Raw genomic sequence first — 22,186 nt, forward strand, 5'->3', positions numbered from 1 at the left:
CCCCCAACCCTAATCCTAGGTGAGGCCAGCCAACCACCAATGGCCCCTCCCCTTGGCTGGCCCCGCCCCCCGATTGGCCCCTCTCATCCCAATAGGGGGCGGGGCTGGCAAGTCAACCTCTTGCGGGAGTAAATGAATAAACCATGGAATATCCAAACAATACTGCACAGCAGTTAAAACAAATGAGCCACAGTGAAACACAGCAATATGGGTAAACCTTAGCAATATAATATTAAGATGTAGATTGTTGCCAAAAATCACTGTTTTTTCCCCCTCAACAGTGAGTTTACAGATGCTTATTACTTTTCAAAAATAATTAATAGCTGAAAGAGGAAAAAATAAGTTTCTCATATGGAAAGCTTTGGCTATTTAGCCTGGCAGTGTGGCTCAGAGGTTGAGTGCTGGCCTATGAAACAGGAGGTCATGGTTTGATTCTCAGTCAGGGCATGTGCCTGGGTTGCGGCTTGATCCCCAGTAGGGGACGTGCAGGAAGCAGCCAACTGATGATTCTCTCTCATCACTGATGTTTCTAATCTCTTTCCCTCTCCTCTCCTCTATCTGAAATCGGTTAAGAAAAACCACACACAGTTTTGTTTTGTTTTAATTTGGTTGATCAACCCAGCCAATATGGCTCAGTGGTTGAGCACTGACCCATGAACCAAGAGGTCCCCAGGTGGATCCCCAGTCGAGGCACATGCCCGGGTTGCAGTCTCAGTCCCCAGTAGGGAGCATGGAAAAGGCAGCTGACCAATGTTTGTCTCTCATTGCTGTTTCCATCTCTCTATCCCTCTCCCTTCCTCTCTAAAAAAATTAAAAAAAAAAAAAAAAGATGTTTCCTAAAATAAATCTGGCTGATCAAAAATATAACTATGATAATGGCAAGGAATCTTGACCACACTGATCTTAAATAACATTACATCAATTGACCCTAAACATAGTAAAAGCAAAATGCTGGCATAATATTTTGGCTCTCTGAAGCCAAATACACACATGTGAATTATTTGTTCAAATAAAAGGCACTCATTTTTCTAGATTTCTAGTTGTTCTTTTTTAACCTATCTCCAACATATTCTTTCTTTATTAACTCTACTAATCATAGTATACAGGTAAGCGTGGTACTTTTTCCTTTCTTTAAAACAACATTTTATATTCTATATTCTATTTAAAAGGCAAGTGCTGCATTATATTACCCAACGAAAACTGTGAAAATTTGTTCCACTAGCCGAAACTGGTTTGGCTCAGTGGATAGAGCGTTGGCCTGCGGACTGAAAGGTCCCAGGTTTGATTCCAGTCAGAGGCATGTACCTTGGTTGAGGGCGCATCCCCAGTAGGGGGTGTGCAAGAGGCAGCTGATCGATGACTCTCTCTCATCGATGTTTCTAACTCTCTATCCCTCTCTCTTCTTCTCTGTAAAATATTAATAAAATATTTTTTTTAAAAAAATTTGTTCCACTAGTATCATATTCAACCTGTATTTGGCATTCTTAAACAGAATGTTAAGAGATGGTGACTTCCATTACAAAAGATTAATTTTCTCTACCCATTCTCTTTTATGCTGTTTTTATTTTTTTTCTCAAGTTATTCAGAGATAAATAAATTTACTTACTCTAATTTATTTTTTAAAAATAATTTTAAGTGTATACAGTTGTCAGGAAGCAAAAGTAAGTAAAATGTCGATTTTAAAAGATTTATATCCATATTAAGTAACAAGTACTTAAATGATAACTGCATACATTAAACAATAATTCAATTTAAAAAATAGCTAGACACTGTCAGGAAGATTGTGAGGTGTAAATATGGCATCTCCTCTTTTGGAATTTACAAATTAATTGAGAAGACATAGGGTACAGACACAAACAGTAAAAACAAAAATGAAGATTTAATAGGAAACATAAAGATTAAATCAAAGAAAAGACATTAACCAACAAGCTGTAAGATTCCTTAAAACAAACACAAAAATCCCTGTGGACCCAGAGTGATCAGAAACTGCTTCCAGGAAGAAATAGAACCACGATGTGCTTTGTCAGATAAGAGAGAATCACCTGCAATTAAAACCAAATAATTTTTTTCAGGGTAAAATAAACAGGTATGTCTGAAGATGATTTCTATAGGGCAGTAAAGTTAAGAAAATTTAGAAAGATAGATACAATAAATTATAGAAGACCATCATGCCAAACGGAGGGGTGTAAAATGAAATTTCACCTGTCTGGGCTTAACGGCACTGAAAGGGAAGCATCCAATAGACTTGCACTGACACTGGGGAACGTGCTGACTATGTTAAGAGCTTTCGATCCCCTTGCACACCACCTGCAGGAGGTGGGTGAGGTTGGGGAGGTGAAGAATGGATATAAAAATAAGCTTCAGCCATAGCCGGCGGGGCTCCATTGGCTGGAGTTTGTCCTGGGTTGATTCCCAATGAGGGCGCATTCCCTGGTCAGTACACATATGGGATACCATCCCTCTCTCTCTCTCTCTCTCTCCTTCTCCCTCTAAAAATCAATAAAAATATCTCAGATGAGGATTTTTAAAAAAGCTAGGTTTAATTTTACAAGCTTTCCCCAACAATAAAATAAAAAATTAATAATGTGAACTGTTCAACTATTTTTTTAAAATATATTTTTATTGATTTTTTACAGAGAGGAAGGGAGAGAGATAGAGAGCTAGAAACGTCGATGAGAGAGAAACACTGACCAGCTGCCTCCTGCACACCCCCTACGGGGGATGTGCCCGCAACCAAAGTACATGCCCCTGACCGGAATCGAACCTGGGACCTTTCAGTCCGCAGACCGACGCTCTACCCACTGAGCCAAACCGGTTTCGGCCCACTATTAAATTCTATTTAAGAAATACGATACTACTCTTTTATTCTCTTTAATGACTAAGTACTATTTCAAGGTTGTGGGAAGTACTAGCATTTTCCCTAATTTTAGTACATGTCTGAGCCAGTTTATTTTTGCAGCTTTGAACTTGCTTCAAGGTTTGTCATTTAGTTAGGTCAGGGGATAAATGCCTAGAGTGTTTTGTCATTCAGAATACTATTTATCCTTCAAGAATCTGTTTAAAAATGCTTTATGCTTTTTAGAATATATTTTTAAGATTAAAAAAAAATCAAAAATCTCATGTCAACCTTGATTTATTCAAAGCATAAGCTTTCCCACTCACCTATATCAATCTGACCGTTAAAAACAATGTTTAACAGCCTATGTGAATTGGGTCATAGAGATACTCGACTTCAGAAGAGGACATAAAAAAAGCTACTGAGGAATAATTTAAAACTAAGAAAAAGTTGCAAGAATAGAATGATCTCATATATACTCTTGCTCCAGCTTAACAGTTACTCTTTTAAAATATATATATATATATATATATATATATATATATATATATATATTATTGATTTTTTTACAGAGAGGAAGAGAGAGTGATAGAGAGTTAGAAACATCAATGAGAGAGAATTATCGACCAGCTGCCTCCTGCACACCCCCTACTGGGGATGTGCCTGTAACCAAGGTATAATACATGCCCTTGACCAGAATCGAACCTGGGACCCTTTGGTCCGTAGACCGACACTCTATCCACTGAGCCAAACCGGTTTCGGCAATAGTTACTCTTAATAAACTTACATTCTCCCAGACACACACACATTGTTTTCTGAACTGTTAGAAATTAAGTTGTAGACGTGATGCCCATTACCCCCTAAAACTTCAGTGTATAGTTCCTAAAACCAAGGACACTATATAACCATAGTACAGTCATCAAAATCAAGAAATTAATATCAACATGATCTTATTTAAAAGCAGAGACTTAATTCAAATTTCACCAAGACTTCCAATACTTAATGATCCGATCCATAATCATGTTTTTCATTTCATTCAATGTGGAATACTTCCTCTTTCAGGACCTTGACATTTCTGAAGCATAAATGCTGGTTATTTTATAGAACGTTGCTCAATTTAGATCTTTCTCATGTTTCCTTGTGATTAGATGTGACTTATGTATTTTTGGCAAGAATACTACAGCACTGACCCAGTGCTCTTATAGGTTTGTATCAGAAGGCACACATGTTCACTTGTTTGGGGCTCGTAATTTCTATCACCTAATTAAGATGGCATCTACCAAAATTTCCCTCAGTAAAGTTAATAAGTATTTTGTACTTATTAGAAAGTAGTATTTTGTAGGAAGATATTTTGTAACTACGCAAATACCCTGCTTCTCATCAAACTTTCACTCACTAGTTATAGCATCCATTGATGATTTTGCCTAACTCAATTATTACTGTGAGGGTTACCCAAGGTGATCTTCAAATTCCAACATTTATCTAGATTTATTAGTTGGTGTTCTCCTATAACACAGAGAATTCCATTTAGCTCCACTTATTTATTCATTTATTTACATCAGTATGTACTCATGCATTTCAATTTATTCAATGAGTTCAATCTATCATTTGTTTTGAGTTCAACATGCCACTGATTTGGCTGATAGAGCTCCTTCAAGCTCATGACTGTGTACTTTTAACATAGTTTTTTGTTTTGTTTTGTTTTTTTACCATTCTTTCAACACTTCATTGATTTCTAGCACAACAAACCAATTCTCCAAGGAGAACTGACTCCTTCTAACAAAGAATGATATTTAGAAACCAAGATCTGAGCACTGGTGTATTCACTGTTACTAAATTGTCATTGCTTCCAGACCGTCTTAGGGGTCAGAGCTAGGAAATATATGTAGGTATATATACAAGTACACACATATACATACATATATCAATATATAACCTAATGCAGGTTCAGTAACTGAAAATATTGCATTTGTAATTCTGGTCTTACAATCATCCAAACAAAAAGATTTTGATACATATAAAATGGTTTTCACACAACCTCACAAAAGAAGTCTAATAAAGATAGGACAGGTGAGGAAAGAAGGCAAGTAAGAAGACCTCCTCTACTGATCCACTTGCCCAGTGGTCGGCAAACTCATTAGTCAACAGAGCCAAATATCAACAGAACAGCGATCAAAATTTCTTTAGAGAGCCAAATTTTTTAAACTTAAACTTCTTCTAACTCCACTTTCTCAAAATAGACTCATCCAGGCCGTGGTATTTTGTGGATGAGCCACACTCAAGAGGCCAAAGAGCTGCATGTGGCTCTCGAGCCGCAGTTTGCTGACCACAGCACTAGCCTGAAAAAGTGTCATGCTGAAACTCTCACACATGCATTTCATAATAACAGTTGTTCTGTCTTGTTAAAAAAGGGTATTATTTGAGTAATTACTGCAATGTGAAAATGAAAAAAATTCTAAAATACTGCTAAATAAGATCCATCACTGATTTGTAGATTAAAAAAAAAAAAGTCAAAGATACAAAGGACCACAGATTGTATAATTCCATTTATAAAAACCATACAGACTATGCAAATCCATAGAGACAAAAAGATTAGTTGTCAGGAGCTAGAACAAAGGGCAAATAGGGAGTGTCTGCTATGAAATTTATTTTTGAGGTGATAAAATATTCAGACTTACTAGTAGATAGTGGTGATGGTTGCAAACATTATGAGTATACTAAAAACCACTGAACTGTATAATTTAAAAGGGTGAATTTTATATGTGAATTATCCTTACTAATAAAAGGCTAAATAGTCGTCACACCCTCATGCGTGATGCCCTCAAGCTGTCACAAGATGGCTGCATGGGCACAATGGAGGCAGGCTTCCCGAGGCCTTGGGAATCTTCTGCTGCAGAGGCAGGACCCCCAGCTCCGGCCTACCTCTTTGGGGCAATCCATCGAGGAGCCCCAGATGGGTGGGTGGGGCCTACCTCTTTGGGGTGATTGATCGCAGGCCTCCAGCACTGTGAAAGGGCACAGGCCAGGCTGGGGGAACCCCCCTTACAAAGTGCACAAATTTTGTGCACCGGGCCTCTTGTTTCTCACAAAAAAAGGGAGGGCCAGCCCCAGCTGGTTTGGTTCAGTAGATAAAGCATTAGCCTGCAGACCAAAAGATCTTGGGTTCAGTTCCAGTCATGGGAACATACCTGGGTTGCAGGCTCCTCCCCAGCCCGGGCCCTAGTCAGGGCTTGTACAGGAGGCAACCAATTGATGTGTTTCTCTCACATCATTGTTTCTCTCTGTCTTTCCCTCTCTCTTCCGCTCTCCCTAAAAATCAATGGAAAAATATCCTCGGGTGAGGATTAACAAAACAAAAAAAATAAGAAGAAAGGGGAGGGCCAATAAGGCAGGACTTCCTAGTAGCACACCAAATATGAAGTTTGGAAGATTCTCGTGTTGCCAAAATTTTGAAGGCTTGTACACCAAACACGACAATAACATGTGATAGACAATAGTGCCATTTAAGGAGAAAGGTGCTTCATCAGAAAAGGTCAACTTGTTAATATAATTGGAATTTTTAATTTTTCTCTTCATTAGTTGGCCACAACAGGCTGAGTATGGAATAATTATTAAATCCTAAAATATTAGAATTAAAAACTGCAACCCTCAAAACTTACAGAAGATTGTCTTAAGACCACTCCTAAAACGTTAGTATTGTCTTTTTTTAATGAGCAGAAACCAAATGAACTTGTCACTTATGAACACATGGCCAAAAGCACAATTAGGTTCAGTAAGAATTGAAATGAGCCGAAACCGATTTGGCTCAATGGATAGAGCGTCGGCTTGGGGACTGAAAGGTCCCGGGTTCAATTCCGGTCAAGGGCATGTACCTTGGTTGCGGGCATATCCCCAGTAGGGGGTGTGCAAGAGGCAGCTGATCGATGACTCTCTCTCATCGATGTTTCTAACTCTCTATCTCTCTCCCTTCCTCTCTGTACAAAATCAATAAAATATATTTTTTTTAAAAAAAGAGTTGAAATGAATGTAGGGATGACCATTGGTCAGAACCAATAAAAAACAGGCTGGAAGATATAAACTTTGAAGATACATAGTAAATATTTTAAATAAACTGAGGACATTAAAGAAATACTCCAACCCCACAGGGTATGAATTGTAGTAAGACATCCAGGAACCACCTGAAACATGAAAATAAGGTGCCAGTGAGCCAGCATTGTGCCTATATTCAATTAATTTTTGAATCACTCATTGTCTAATTAGTGCCTTGCTCGTTGTAAAATCTCAAAGATTTAATAAACTATTACACTGCTACATGATCTAAAAAGCAAGCAAGAAACTGATGTATATATGCCCAGGAATCCCATATTAGTTAAGCATCTATATATATTTGAAAAGCACTAACTTTTTTTTTTTTAATATATTTTATTGATTTTTTTACAGAGAGGAAGGGAGAGAGATAGAGAGCCAGAAATGTCGATGAGAGAGGAACATCGACCAGCCGCCTCCTGCACAACCCCTACCGGGGATGTGCCCACAACCAACGCACATGCCCTTGACCGGAATCGAACCCGGGACCTTTCAGTCCGCAGACCGACGCTCTACCACTGAGCCAAACCGGTTTCGGCTGAAAAGCACTAACTTCTATTATAAGTTATACAACCATAGCGAAAAATTGTAAACCTGGCTGGGCATAATGAATAAAAAAAAAACTACAAACACAATTTAAAAGTTCAGAAAGAAGGCTGCTAAACCAAAAACACCTCCCTCTCTCTCACCATCCACAAGTGCAAATATAACCATCACCCACCGTCCTGTCTATTTCTGATAGTGTGCTTCTCTCCATCTCCAGCGCCACCATTACCGGCCACCACCACAGCGTATCACCGCCTCCCTGACTACATCCAATACCTCCAGGCAGATCCTTTAACATGAATCCTGCCCCTCTCCAGCTTCAAATCCATGGAAAATTCCCATCTGCTGTCCTTTCTACTTGGCCTGCAAACCCTGCATGTATTTTTCCAAATTCTCCAGCTTGACTGATGCCACAACTTGCTAAGGCTTAGCCTCTCCAGCTTCTTTTGGGTCCCCAACACAAAGGCTCTTTCCCTCAAAATGAGCTACCTGACTACAATAGAGGAGGTAACCCCAGCGAACAATTCAAAAGGCCTTTCAGACTCTCTCGTATGCCTTAAACCTCGAGTGTCTATACGTATGTAATTATAACCACTCAAGATAAACCCAAGAAAAGGGGTGGGGATGTGGCTCTCCACCCGTTCGTAGGGCCATTGTTCATCCATTTATCTCAATACTCAGCAGCTAAAGTCGCTATAGGAATAACTGGGTGCAAAAGCTAAGACCAAAATCATCTACAATTCTCATTTCCAAACTTTGCTTTTAGCAAACATGATTAATCTCATTGATATAAACATTACAAAAGTGAATGTACAAAAATATCCGTATAAATAAAATACCTTTTTTGTTCTATATATTGCAATAAAATGTTTTTAAATATTTTTTATCGTTGACAGTATTACAGGTGTCCCCCCATCACCCCTTTTTGTCCCCCTCCACCCAGACCCACCCCACCCTAGGCCTTCACCACATTATTGTCTGTGTCCAGGGGCTATGCATCTATGAATACAAGTTCTTTGGTTAATCTCTTCCCGTTCTCCCCATCTCTCTGCCCTCTAAGATCTGTCAGTCTGTTCCATGGCTCTGGACCTATTCATCAGTTTATTTTGTTCATTGGTTCCACATGTAAATGAGATCATGTGATATTTGTCTTTCTCTGACTGGCTTATTTCACTTAGCATCAATACTCTGCAGGTCCAAACATGCTGTGGCAAAGGGTAAGAGATCCTTTTTTTTTTATAGCTACACTAGAGGCTCAGTGCACAAAATTCATGCACGGGTAAGGTTCCTAGGTCTGGCTGGCCATCAGGGCCGATTGGGCCTTCTGGCTGCTGGCCAGAGCTTCCCTTCCCCAGCTGCCAGATGCCAGCTGGGGCCTCCCTTTCCGGGCTGCCAGCTGCCAACCAGGGCCTTCCTTCATTCTGCACCACCCCCTGGTGGTCAGCAAACGTCATAGTGAGTGATCGAACTCCTGGTCTCCTGGTCAAACTCCTGAGTGGACACTTTGCATACTAAGTTTTTAGATAGATAGATAGATAGATAGATAGATAGATAGATAGATAGATAGTATTCCATGGTGTAAATGTAGTATAACTTTTACCCACTCATCCACTGATGTTAACTTAGAAAAAAAAATTATTTGCTATTTAACAAAGCTACATAATGTATCACCAAACAGAAATAGTAGAGGGCGAAAATATGGAATGTTTTTATGAACCTGATACATAGAAGGAATTCAAAACATGCTTATGGCCTTCCCTACCAAACAGCCTGATTCTTCTCTCTTTCTCTTAGCCTTCATCTCACCGACACTTCCCTTAAACTTCCTACTCTACTCTATGGAAGCTCTTGTTTACCAGGCAGGTATATTGCAAAAAGGAGGCATAAGAGTAAAGGAAGGGCTAAAGGGCAGATAAAGCCAACAGATGAAGAATTTGGAATAGAAATTACCTGCCCAGGAATTGACCAGGGAAATACGTATAGGTAGATGATCATTATCAAGTTTACATAGGAGAGAGTAAAGTGTGTAGATTATATATGGGAAAAATAGAATACCAAGAGCATTAGAAATGGGAATTGAAGGTTTCTCATATTTCATATTTTAACAAATACTTTACTTTTACCTTACTGTTATTCATATAGCACATTTTACTTGCAATATACTGATCATGAAGCTTAGCTTAGGTTTCATTTTCTGAGGAAGCATAATATAGGAGATAGGAGGACAAGCTCTAAAGTCAGGCATCCTGGTTCAAATCTTGGCTCTGACACTTATCTATATATATAAAAGGCTAATATTCAAAGTATCCCCTTGGGACTTCCACCAGGATTCCAGGAGTTCAATCGCTTGCTATGACATGCGCTGACAGTGGTGGCATGGAATGAAGGAAGGCCCTGGCTGGCAGCTAGAAGGCTCCAAGCCCCAATTGCCAGCCAGGCCTAAGAACCCTATCCATGCATGAATTTCACGCACCAGGCCTCTAGTTATAAAATCTTGGATAAATTATTTAACACCACCATGCCTCACTTTCCTCAGGGTAAAATGGAATTAATAATAGCAACATATTTTCCATTTCTGGTGCTCTTCATTCCTCCAGATGATCAGCTTTCAATGTAGTATCCTTTCCCTTTAGTGTGAAGAACTACTTTTAGCATTTTTTGTAGTGCAGGTCTGCTAGCAACGAAGTCTCAGTTTTGTTTGTGCAATGTTATTCTTTCCAAGAATTGACTTCCCTTCAATTTCTTCCTGTTTAAGGTCACTCTCCATTGCCTCTAGAGAGTTGTGGATTTTTTTGTGTTTTGTCCAGAATTTATAATGGTTTTCTGCAGGAGGATTAGTTCAATATGAGCTACTCTACTATTGATATTACTAGAAGCAGCTAACATTTTAAGATGCCAGAAATGTTTTAAATATTCAAAAGATATTCTTGGACATGTAACCATAGGTAAAAGATGGATTACAATAATTCAAATTATAAATTCATAGCTGTCACTATTATTCCATAAATTGATTCATGTAGTCTATCAGGTTATAATTTAGCAAGCTACACTGTATCAGCATTATTTCTATTTTCCCCTACATACAAAAGATATACCTCACTCTGTCTTATGTAAATGTGATAATGATCATATACCTAGAATGGCTGCTGCTTCTACTAGAGTTTTGTGGGGGGTTTTCCTTTTCACTTGTTTAATAAGGAGAAACCAACTCCCGTTAACTTTAACAGAAAAGAAACTCACTGCATGAAAATCAGGTAGATCACAGAATCAATGGAAACTTAAGAGAAACAGTTTCCATAAAAAAACAAAGTAGGCTGCCGAAACCGGTTTGGCTCAGTGGTTGAGCGTCAGTCTGCGGACTGAAGGGTCCCGGGTTCAATTCCGGTCAGGGGCATGTGCAGGAGGCGGCTGGTCGATGTTTCTCTCTCATCGACGTTTCTGGCTCTCTGTCTCTCTCCCTTCCCCTCTGTAAAGAATCAATAAAATATATTTAAAAAAAAAAAAAAAGTAGGCAATGTCTGATGAAAATCTTAAGTCATATACTCTGACCCCATAGCCTTGGAAACCTATGAATACTCATCCCCATTCACCCTCATACAGCCACACTCTCCACAGCTGCGTCATCTAAGCAATTTAACATCATCATTCTCTTAAGAGTTAGTGTCCAGGGCAAGATTGTCTGATTCGTTCACAGTCTACCTACCAGAAGTAGACAGGTGGAGCCTACCTCACCATATTTAATATTCCCCCCAAATAAGAAGGATATGCAACTGTTAGCTCTACTATATTGTTACTATAAAATGCGGAGTATAAATAATTGGCAAGGGAGCAAACATCAGAACAAAATCATACAATACAAAGATTTCAAAAAAAATAAAATTGCTTCTTTTATATAGTTCAGTGCTTCTAATTATTTTGCAGATTAAAGTTATACCTAATTTAAAATCTGATATGTAAAGCTCTTACAAAACAAATAAAGCAAGGAGGAATTAATTGCATTAGAAGAGGATTCTTGCTTTTGAAAAATATTCATTGTTGGATTCCTTCAAATAACAGGCTCCTCCACTGCAAATAAAATAAGATTAAATTGATAAAATTTCCTATTTTTCTACTTTCTGAAGCAGGAAACAGGCTTTAACCATCCAACTTTTGCATGTATACCCAGAACATCATATTACTGATTTATAGATTTGTGCATTTTGGGGTACCCACCCTCACAAATTTACATCATTAAACTGAAATAATTCTGTGGACTATGAAACAGTTTCTATGAAACAGTATCCAATTTTGCCTATTCTACATTGACTTGTAAATTCATTTCAGCATTTCTTACTAGACTATAAATATGTGATACTTCAAACTGGCAACAGTATCATAATATAATTAATAATTTAAGTAAAATATTTTACTGTTCATTTTATATTTGTATAAAAGTCATAATCATATTCTCTTTAAAATGGAAAGACGAACATATACCACTGCCACCAATAATTCTATAATACAGTATTTAAAAATATGACAAAGGAGAGCTGAAACCAGTTTGGCTCAATGGATAGAGCGTCATCTTGCAGACTAAAGGGTCCCAAGTTCGATTCCGGTCAAGGGCATGTACCTTGGTTGCGAGCACATCCCCAGTGGGGGGTGTGCAGGAGGCAGCTAATCGATGATTCTCTCTAATCCATGTTTCTAACTCTCTATCCCTCTCTCTTCCTCTGTGTAAAAAATCAATAAAATATATATATTTAAAAATATGACAAAGGAGAGATACTTAGAACTGCTCTAAAGAGACTTAATATTATTGATACAGTAATTAGTTCTCTATATTACATGATAAAAAACCTAGAAACGCAGTGTTCTCTACCAGATACTATGTCTATTTGTCTCTCTACACATGCACACTATATATGTGTATATACACACACATATATACTACAAAGTATACTGTATACATATACTGTAGGCTATGTCTTATACAATATTTAGTACATATAAACTTACATTACTATACATATATATAGCACACAGTATAATGTGCATATATGTATATGCACATACCCTGTATATATACTATAGGTAGTATAAAACTGAGAACTATCCTAATATTAAATGGATAATTATTTCCACCACTTAGACTAAGAATCCAGAAAATAACTATGAATCCTGACTCTGATATTTTAACTCTCACCTAGTTGTGTATTACAATGAGGAGCACAATTAATTTGGCATTAAGAGTTTATTTTATTTTCATAGGCATGCAGTTAAGCAATTTTATCTTTTTTTATTAGACATAGATTGAATATGTACAAGTTAATAGCTTTCTCATAACCAACTTATAATAAAATCACGGGGACAGGCTAGAAGGGGTCAATGTGTGTGGGGAGAAGGGACATTTGTAATACTTTCAACAATAAAGATTTTAAAAAATAATAATAATATAATGTTTTCAGAAAAGACCATGATCTTTTAAAGCTTTCACTCTAAAGCATTTCAAAGTAGTTTCAAATAATAGTAACCAAATGCTTTTTAAAAATTCCTTTGTAATCAGTTCTATTCAGTATGGTAACTTAATTCATTTTAGGTGCATATTTCAAACTTTCATACTTAATCCTACCTAGAGAACAATTTCCAAAGTGACATTTCCTGAAGTCAGAAGCCAGACTTCATGTCTCGTGAATAATCTTGCCTGGTAGTAGTTTTAAGTTCAGTGAGTCTCTCTGCCCCTCTAAAGCGGCTCTGGCTGGCCTGGGCTTGTTGTAAATAGTTGGTTCTGTCAGACAGCTTTTAAAATGCCAACATAGTTAACGATTCACACGATGTACAAGGAAAGTATTGTACTTCAAAATAGAGATGTGTTTCTTCTTGTGAAATAAAGTTAATCATTTGGGTGTCTGCTTCAAGGAAATGGGATAGATTTATGTTCTCTAGAAAAGAACTGAGAGGATGTCTCATCTCACATTTCCCTCCCTTTATCTCGTTTCCAGCATGACCTAGAGATCAAATGTTTTATGTATGACAGAAAAAGAAACATATCATTAAAGGATGCAGACCTGCACAAACTAATGGACATTGAAACCTGTGAAAGTACAAAAAACTGCTCTGTATTTTTAATATCTGAAAATAATAAAATAAATTTATGTTAAATACAAATTTCCCAAGCTCTCTAGTATATCCCCTCTAACATTTTAAACAAATATACTTGATGTGGAAAGTGGAATTTTATCCAAATATCAAATATTATACTGAGTATTTGAACAGCAAACACAAACAGTCCTAATCCCAATCACATGTTGTGAAATGTTAATGTATTTAAATTTTTTAATTATACATGGAATTAAATACTGTACTTTAAGCAATTAGTTATTAATATTTCAGTCATATTAAATAGCAAGAATACATGAACAATTGATACTCAATGCAGGAAATTTTCACAGGTAAATTGTACATTGTGGGAAGTCTAGTTCTGGCTTTGGGAAAATGCAAACTGCTAGTCTACACATATATTCACCAAGTGCTAAGTAGCTCTTTCAAGAATAATACTAAATGATGATGCTGTGATAACAGAAAACTATAAGAAAATACTCCGAGTTACATTTATACCACTTAATTAGGCCAAATTCATACAATAGACTTAACAGTCATGGTTTCACACTATTTTTAGTGAATAATGTAAGGTAATAAATTATTGAAATCCTTGTCCTAGTTTTATACCAATTTTCAGCATTATCATTATGTAAAACTAGAGGCTTGGTGCACAAATTCATGCGGGGGGGGGGGGGAGGCGGTGCGGGAATGGAATGTCCCTCAGCCCAGCCTGCACCCTCTCCAATCTGGGGCCCTTCGAGGGATGTCCAACTGCAATCGACATCCTCCTCACAATCCAGGACTGCTGGCTCCCAACTGCTCGCCTGCCTGATTGCCCCTAACCCCTTCTGTCTGCCAGCCTGATCACCCCCTAACCACTCCCCTGCCAGCCTGATTGATGCCTAACTGCTCCCTTGGCAGCCCAATTGCCCCTAACTGCCCTCCCTGCAGGCCTGGTCCCCCCCTAACTGCCCTCCCCTGACAACTTCATCGCCCCTAACTGCTCTCTCCTGCAGGTCTGGGTCCCCCCAACTGCTTTTCCCCTGCAGGCCCAGTCGCCCCCAACTTTCCTCCCCGGCAGGCCTGGTCCCCCAAAACTGCTCTCCCCTGCAGGCCTGGGTCCCCCCAACTGCCCTTCTCTGCAGGTCCAGTCGCCCCCAACTTCCCTCCTCTGCTGGCCTGGTCATCCCTAACTGCCCTCCCCTGCATGCCTAATTCCTCCCAATTTCCCTCCCTGCTCTCCATCTTGTGTTGGCCATCTTGAATCCACATGGGGGCAGCCATCTTGTGTCCTGGAGTGACAGTCAATTTTCATATTACTCTTTTATTAGATAGGATAAATCAAATATCACAATATTAATATTCTGAAAATAACTCAAAGTAAATCACTTAGATTACATTGTCTAAGACAAAGTAGAGCTCTGCTCTGGCAGGAAGTTGGAGAGGAATCCTGATTTTAAGAACACATATTATTCCTTTTCATCGGAAGATCCTATGGCCAGCGCCCCTTGTCAGTATGGTTGGTGCGAGGGCAGCTTCCCTAAGTGGTTACCCTAGAGCCGGGGTAAGCAAACTGCAGCTCGCGAGCCACATGCGGCTCTTTGACCCCTTGAGTCAAAGACCACGGCCTGGGCAAGTCTATTTTGAAGAAGTGGCGTTAGAAGAAGTTTTAAAAATGTGGCTCTCAAAAGAAATGTCAATCTTTGTACCTGGCTCTGTTGACTAATGAGTTTGCCGACCATGGCCCTAGAGTATATAGTTGGCAATGTGTATCTGCATCCTGGTTTCTGGCACAAGAACTTTTAAAACGCGGGGCGTTTCCCGAGTGATAAGAGTGCCTTCAGTACGAGTTGACTCTGGGCTGCGATGCTCTTAGATGCCAGGAAGAGAAAGACCACAGCATGATTAGAGAGCTGGAACTTTTGGCTGCACCTCAGGGTCTATGAAGAGGAGAGAGCAGCTGGAGATTGAGTTCATCAATGATGGCCAATGGTTTAATTAAGCATGCCGACATAATGAGGTAATTTCTAAACTACAGAGTTTGGAGAACTGATGGGTTTCTGAACACATCGAGGTGTTGGGAGGGTGACACACCCAGAGAAAGCATGGAGTTTCTGTACCACTTCCCCCATATCTTGCCCAAAACATCTCTTCCACGTGGTACACGTTTTATAATAAAACAGCAATAGCAAATAAACTGTTTTCTCCGCTGTGAGCCATTCTAGCAAATTACTGAGCCTGAGGCGGGGTCACAGAAACTTCCAATGTATAGCCAAGTTGGTCAGGAAGTACGGGAGGGGAGACCTGGACTTGTGGTGGCTCTGAAGTGAGGGCAGTCTCGTGGGACGGAGCCCTTAACCTGGGGGTCTTGCTAACTCCCATTCGGTCAGACACCAGCTGGATGTCTGAGGAAAACCGGATCATTGTTTGGTATAGAAAACCCATATAGTTGCTGTCAGAAGTGACCAGTCTAACAATTCTTCAGTAAATTTAAAATAGGTGAGCTTGTAAGAAAGAGAGGAGCTTCTGTTTATCAAAAAGAAAGTAGGGCCGAGACCGGTTTGGCTCAGTGGTAGAGCGTCGGCCTGCGGACTGAAAGATCCCAGGTTCGATTCCGGTCAGGGGCATGTACATTGGTTGCAGGCACATCCCCTGTAGGGGGTATGCAAGAGGCAGCTGGTCGGTGTTTCTCTCTCCTCGATGTTTCTAGCTCTCTATCCCTCTCTCCTCCTCTCTGTAAAAAAATCAATAAAATATATTTAAAATAAATAAATAAATAAATAAATAAAACAGGATTTCACTATTTATTAATTTTAATATATTTTATTGATTTTTTTTACACAGAGGAAGAGAGAGGGATAGAGAGTCAGAAACATCGATGAGAGAGAATCATCAATCAGCTGCCTCTTGCACACCCCTTACTGAGGATGTGCCCGCAACCAAGGTACATGCCCTTAACTGGAATCGAACCCAGGACCCTTCAGTCCGCAGGCCGACGCTCTATCCACTGAGCTAAACCAGTTTCGGCTTCACTGTTTTTAAAAAAAAAAAAAAAGAAAGAAAGAAAGAAAGTAGGAACTAAAAAACATACTGGTAGGCATATGAACCTGTCAGAAGAGAGAAGGTATCTAAATTTGTAATGTATTTGTTTTGATAGACTGTATACTACTAAAAATTGTAATGATACAAAGTTCATTACACTTATAGCTGTGACAGATTAAAAAAACAATTTAACTTCAATTTATATTCATATTTTTGTGATTAAAAATGATGATAGTAAGATCATAGGAATTTTTTTAGTATGAAAAGCTATTGAAGTAAAATTAAATTATACAGGGAAATGTATTGGAAGTTTGAGATTAAAGATGAATAGAAACCTCAACTTCTAAATGTCAAAGAAAAGATATTTACCTATTTTTTTCAATGGAGGGTCATAGTAAAATATTTAGATTCCATTGGGTATTTTTCAAAGGACAGTTTTGTTTAAAAATTCAATAATTCATAGTAGGTTGGAAATTACAACCTTTACAACTATATAAACATGATACATTTTAAATGTTAAATTTAAAAATATGTGAGGGGACACGTAGTTTTAAAAAATGAATAAGAAGGTCTTAGTTTTCTGAGCATGGCTAGAATAGCTTGTACCTTTGAAGATAAGTTTCCTAAACTGTAAAATGAGCATAATATTCATTCTACTTCAAGAGTAAATTACATATAATATATATTCAATATGTATTCACTATATACTGTAAATTCACACACACACACACACACACACACACACACGCATGAGGGCGCGCTTTTGGTAAAATGTAATACAATATAATTAAATTACCTCCCTTAATTTTGAGTCCTTTTTATATGAACTAGACCTGTAATCGGCAAACTGCGGCTCACCAGCCACATGCGGCTCTTTGGCCCCTTGAGTGTGGCTCTTCCACAAAATATCATGTGTGGGCGCACACGTACAGTGTGAATGAAACTTTGGGGCCCATGCGCAGAAGTCTGTTTTTGGCTCTCAAAAGAAATTTCAATCGTTGTACTGCTAATATTTGACTCTGTTGACTAATGAGTTTGCCGACCACTGAACTAGACAAACCAAGGAAAATGGCACATGACAAACTCCAGCTGTAAGTCATGAAAACCTGATTCATTTCCAGGGTCCATATTTTAAATTGGACATATAAATAATGAAATTCCCTATGTGTCACAATTCTTTAAAACTAAGCAGGCAAATATGGGAGGGAATTACAAAGACAGATTTGGGAACCATTGCACTGAAATGTTTACTATAAGAGGAGCAGGAAATTAAGATTCAGAAGCAGTCTTTGAAGGGCAATCCTTACCCACTCAATCCCATGCGTGGGGGACAGTTTGCAACTTCTTAAATGTATAATAAGCACTTTGCACCATAAAGTCTAAGGCCTGTAGCAAGATTATGAAATATATGCCCATTTGGGGGGCCTCTACCTACAGTTCTCAGTAAGTCCACTTAGATGGCACCAATTACTGAACATTCTCCAGGCAAACCAAGCATACTAGATATCATAATACAACACACTGGAACAAAAGATAATTTCGCTAAGTATATATTTTATATCCTAAACTGTACTTAATCCTGCCTAAAGGTTAAGCCTGATAATTTAAATGATTTGGTAAACAATTTAATAATAAGCTATTTACCAAAAAATTGATAATATATAAGCATTTATTAAAGTGCTCAGTATTTTGCAACTTTTTCCAATCATTTTCCAATATTTAGTTTAATTTATATTTGTAAAGTTTCTGCTAAGCTAGGAAAGTTTGAAATTGATTAGGTTCATTAAGCTGATATTATTTATCCAACTTCCACAGTGGCAATTTTAAAGGCATTTTTCTTACACCCTGTGTTGTGAAGATATCATGTAGTGTTCTATGAAGCATATACAAATCTAAAAGACAGTCTGAGCTCAATGAAATTACCAGTCTTATCACTGATGCAGAAACAATGAAAACACTGATATAGGGAACAGCACCTAGATTCTATTGTACAACTAACATTTTACTATACAGTATTTCCTCATATTATTATATCTGCTTTATCTATATTTTATTTTTTATGTATATAACTATTCACCTGTCCATACATCCATCAATCCATCTTATATTTTTAATGAATTTCAAAGAAAGTTGCAGGCATAAGTATGTTTCACCCCGAAATACTTCAGCATATTTTAATTTAAACCCTAGTTAATAGGTTCTTAGCTAAAATTTACAAATATGAAATGCACAAATCTTAAGTGCATCATTTGCATATTTGTACAAACGCATATGCCTCTGTAACCCAAACTCCTATCAAGGCATAGACTATTATTGTCACCAAAAAATTTCCCTTAGACCCATTTCCAGTCAATCCTCATCGCAACTACTGTGATTTTTTTGTTGCGAATCAAAAATTAGTTTTGCAGATAATTTTTAAATTCAAAATGTAAAACAAAGAGTGATCAATAGGCTGAGGAATGGATGGATATATAGATATATCATAAAGTAAATATGGCAAAATGCCTAACAATTGTAGAAATTAGGTGTTGGGCATATGGGTGTGCCAATTACCAGCTGGTTATCTCTCAGCTCTAAATCTACCTTTCCTTGCCCTGCTTTGTGTCTCTGGAATGAGACTCTAACCATTTCTCCTTCACCACCTTAAGAGAGGGCAATGGAGTAACCCTGTAAGGTGGCAGCCGTGGACACTTCCCTTCCAGATTCTGGCCCTCCATCATCATCATCATCATCATCATTATTATTATTCAACATGAAAGCCCGAGGGCTTTGGAAGGAGATGGGTTTCATCTGTGGCCTCAGGTCCCGGTCTTCCCTGACAGTGCTCATTTCCACAGACCAGGTAGCCGTGGTAGACATGCCCTTCCCGAATTTTAGGAAGAAGAGGGCTCTCCCATGGGATCTTTTTTTTTTTTTTTTTAAATATATTTTAATTGATTTTTCACAGAGAGGAAGAGAGAGGGATAGTTAGAAACATCGATGAGAGAGAATCATGGATCAGCTGCCTCTTGCACACCCCCTACTGGGGATGTGCCCGCAACCAAGGTACATGCCCTTGACCAGAATCGAACCCGGGACCTTTCAGTCCGCAGGCCGACGCTCTATCCACTGAGCCAAACTGGTTTCGGCTCTCCCAAGGAATCTTGCTTCAACATCCTAAAAGGAGAAACTACTCTTTGCACCTGCTACTGCTTGGACCCTTAGGCTGAGAGCTCTTTTTACTCCACTGAATAGTTAACCATCCTTCTCTTGCTCTGCTTAACCATTCACCATATTCCATTTTCAAACAACCCGTATAGTTCTGTCTCTTAACTGAACTCAAGACTACAATAAAGGGTATTCACTGTACCGTGGCTGTTACACGCATTCAAATATACAGACACCCCAACTGAATTTCTCTCTCTCCTAACCCCCGTTATCGACAGAGTCTAAACCTGCCGGGCTATTTCAAACCTCTACATATAGCACATGCTTTTCCAGGGACAAAGGTATTCCAAAACAGTAGACAAGTGATGCTCGGTGTCACCCAGGGGACGGCTCTTCTTTCCCAGCCCCTCCGGAAGACTTGGGCTTGCTCAAGATCCAAGACGATGTAAAGTTTGTAAACATTCTTTCAAGCTGACACGCCGAGACTGCTCACGTGCGTTCTTCCTCGATAAAGAGTTAATGGTTAAGACAAGAATTGGGTTTCTTTCCTGCCTTTGACAGGACCCTTCCTGTGTAGGCAGTCGGTACCAGAAACAGCTATGCACGGCACAGGGACCACGGCGCCAAAAGAAATGCGCCAACACCAATGTGTTTGCTGCAGCTGCTCCTGCTCTGCTCGATGCCTCATTGCCACTAACTTCTAGCAGCTGCGCAACAGAACCTTCTGTGATGATGGAAATACTCCCCTTGCCGTCACGTGGGTTACTGAGCACTTGAAATGTAGCTTGTGTGACTCATGAGTTGGATTTTTAATTTTATTCCGTTTTAGTTCATTTACATTTTAAAAACCGCTTCCACAGCCTTGGACAACACCGTTCTAGAGCCTTTTTTTTTTTTTTTTTTTTAAGAAAAATCAGAAACTTAAAGAATATACTGTTTGCATGTTGGGAGTTTTCTGACATAGAAGTGGTGTTTGAAACCACAACCATGCAATTCATGCAACACAGATCACTTACGTGTTCACAAAAGAATACAGACACCTCGGTGTTAAGAGGTCAGCAGTAAAAAGAACTTGCAAGGAACACGGGGAGGGAGCAAGCGGTAACGTAAGAGGAAAACCAGAAAAACGTGGCTGAAAGCAATTCAAGGAGAAGTCATTCGGCCATAAATGCTATCGATAGATCAAGTTGAAAAGTTAAGATATTAGTTTTCTTCCCCACAATAGCAAACCCCTCCAAAAGTGAAGAACAGAAACAAAAAAACAAAAAAACTGAAAGATACCACTTGGAGTTCACTGACCAATGATAAAGGAAAACCACAAGTTATACTACCTTATCTAGTGTAGCTATAATATTTCATTCATATGCATTACATAGATGCTATTCCAGAACAATACAGCTCCCTTTTTTAAGTCCACAGAAAACAGGGTTTCAGAGGGCACGACAATTCTCTTGGGCAGTGTTAATTATAAATGAAAACCTCTTAAGTTGTTTTACCAGCTGAGACCTCCTCGAACAATCAGTGTCTCCCATTCCACTGCCACGCTTTGTATACTTAACTAGTGCTCTAAGCTTAGTAAGTAAGCTTAGAGCACTAGTTAAGTATACAATTTTACCTATATGTTCCCAAAAATCCTAGTTTAGCACTCCTTAGTTGGGATTCAAGAATCTGTAGTTTAACAACTCCACCAGGTGATTCTCATCGTGAGAGAAGTTTGGGAAACGCTGCTAAGGTAAAGATGGTTTGAAGAACACACAGCTTCAAAAAAAAAAAAAAAAAAAAAAAAAAAAATGGAGACAACTGTCAACATTCACAAAAGGAATGAGATCCGTGCACCGTGAGCTCCAGGACCAGGATTTGCCATTGAACTTGAGAAGAGTCGCATCTCACCGCGCGGAGGGGACCCTGCAGAGCGCGGAGCGGAGCAGGACCAGCGAGCCCGCGGCACCCGCCCGGTGCATGCCCCATCCCCACTCGGGGCGCGCAACTGCAAAACCCGACCCTGAAGTTTAAAGGAAAACCCCCGTCCTCCGGCCCGGGCTCACCTGCCTCCGGAGGGGGGAGACGCGCGGCTCTGGAGCCTCCGGCGGGGCGTCCCGCAGACCCCTCACTCCGCTGCCGGACACTCGCTGGGTGCGGGGTCCCCGGGAGGGAGGCGCGGGAGGGCGCGGCGCGCTGGCTCGGGGCAGAGTCTCGGAGCAGCTGCAGCCACGGATTCCTCAGGTCCCCCCAGCGGCCCGAGAACGCGCTGACTCCCCCGCCTCGTCGCTTAGCAACGCTAGAAGCCGTCCAGGCTTCCGGACACGTCAATGCCTCTCACCTCTCCAGCGGGTGAACAGTTTAAAAAAAAAAAAAAGATTTTGTTTCCGGGTCGAGGTGGGGGTGCTGTACACCGCGGAAGGTCTTTTTACCTCCCACATTTCCCCTTGGGGTTGGATAACATCTCGG

At 39.4% G+C, this 22,186-nt stretch overlaps 1 protein-coding gene across 3 annotated transcripts in view; it reads right to left on the reverse strand.

The window, feature by feature from the left end:
- Window positions 1-22,186, reverse strand: part of WDPCP (WD repeat containing planar cell polarity effector) — a 361,986-nt gene that overhangs the window by 198,703 nt on the left and 141,097 nt on the right. Inside the window, exon 1 of one of the 3 annotated variants that reach the window (XM_084901082.1) lies at window positions 21,784-21,998. The exons of the other annotated variants lie outside the window; for them this stretch is intronic. The gene's annotated coding sequence lies outside the window, so the exon portion shown is untranslated. Of the gene's footprint in view, window positions 1-21,783; window positions 21,999-22,186 lie in introns of those variants that run through there. 3 annotated transcript variants of the gene reach the window in all.

Source organism: Pipistrellus hanaki (genome assembly GCF_964339955.1).
Source record: "Pipistrellus hanaki genome assembly, chromosome: 12".
Lineage (NCBI taxonomy): Eukaryota > Metazoa > Chordata > Mammalia > Chiroptera > Vespertilionidae > Pipistrellus > Pipistrellus hanaki.